Raw genomic sequence first — 1,761 nt, forward strand, 5'->3', positions numbered from 1 at the left:
GGTCGGAGGTCAGAGGACGAGGTCAACACCGTGCCCGTCAGGCCGTGGCTAGAGCGGGGTCGGGACTCGCCGGGACTCACCGACAGCTCGCTGGAAACGAGGCACCGGCTGTGTGGAAATTGGGCCTCGCTGAGGCGCACATAAGGCCCGGGCCGCGGGTAGACCGTGGGCGCTGAGGCCCAGCGCTGCCCAACCCCCGAGTTCGAATTCGGGGCTTCATCCGGTTCTCGCCTAAAGCGGCCCCAGAGCCCTGCCTCGAACCCACGCACCTGCCGCCTCGGAAAGCCGCTCCGTTGCGGAAAATCAACCTCCAGGGACCCTCCTTGCCCGCCCTGGGTTTCCGCAGCCGCCAGCCTTTCATCGACTTTCCTCCACCCCGTGGACCCTCCTTGAGTTATTTCGAGCTGTGGGGACCCACTCGGAACCCCAGAGTGGATGTGAAGGTTATTTTAAACTGAAGGCATTTGAGACCCGACAGATGCAAAAGGAAGCTTTGTCAGAGCTCTCCGTATCTGAGAGCGAAGTCGAAAGTTGAACCAGAACATTCAGTACATAAAACATGGGAAACCAAAATCTCTTGGGCCCCCGGAATCACTAAGGAAAGCTCAGGCTGGAAGCTGCTCAGGGCACACCTGCGTCCCGCTCTGTTCAGAGTCACCCTCTGCTCACTGATAGAGGCACATCTGACCGCCTCCTTTGAAGAGCCTCATCAGGAGGTTGGGCGCGGTGGTGCACATTGAGACCAGGAGTTCGAGACCAGCCTGGCTAACATGGTGAAACCCCGTCTCTAGTAAAAATGCAAAACTAGCCAGGCGTGGTTGCGGGCGCCTGTAGTCCCAGCTACTCGGGAGGCTGAGGCAGGAGAATCACTTGAACCCGGGAGGCAGAGGTTGCAGTGAGCCGAGATCATGCCATTGCACTCCAGCCTGGCGACAGAGCAAGACTGATCAAAAGGGAAAAGAAAAAAAGAAGGCTAATCAGAAAGTCAAAACATTGTAACCATTTGTGTATCACCTATCTGTGCCCAGGAAGCTCCCTCCCCCATGGCTTTTGCTTTAAGTTGTCCCACCTTTCCAGACCGAACCAATATTTTTTTTTTTTGAGACGGAGGCTTGCTTTCTGACCCAGGCTGGAGTGCGGTGGCGCGATCTTGGCTCATTGCAACCTCCGCCTGCCGGGTTCAAGCGATTCTCCTGCCTCAGCCTCCTAAATAGCTGGGATTACAGGCACCCACCAACACACCCGGCTAATTTTTGTATTTTAAGTAGAGACGGGGTTTCACCACGTTGGCTAGGCTGGTCTGGAACTCCTGACATGAGGTGATCCGCCCGCCTCGGCCTCCCACAGTGCTGGGGTTACAGGCGTAAGCCACCACTGCTGGCTGCAGTGTTTATCTCACATGTATGATTGATGTCTCACGTCTCCCTAACACGTATAAAACCAAGCTGTGCTCCGACCACCTCGGGCACACGTCAGGACCTCCTGGGGCTGTGTCACGGGCACGGCCTCAACCTCGGCAAAATAAACTTTCTAAATTAACTGAGACCTGCCTCAGATTTTCTGCATTCACAAATAGAACAGCCTCGGTGGTCTTCAGAGGTGGCCAGGTGTCCCTGGTGGTCTGCAAGGCTGGGTGCACACTATGGAAAGACAGGCGAGGACCCCAGCTGTCCACCGCCCTGGCTGAACATGAGGCTTTATACAAGCAAAAAGTAAAAGCCAAGGCCAAATTGTAAACTGCTTGAATTCCAAATGCACCCA

This window comes from Mandrillus leucophaeus, unplaced genomic scaffold, assembly GCF_000951045.1.
Source record: "Mandrillus leucophaeus isolate KB7577 unplaced genomic scaffold, Mleu.le_1.0 Scaffold1, whole genome shotgun sequence".
NCBI classification, from domain to species: domain Eukaryota; kingdom Metazoa; phylum Chordata; class Mammalia; order Primates; family Cercopithecidae; genus Mandrillus; species Mandrillus leucophaeus.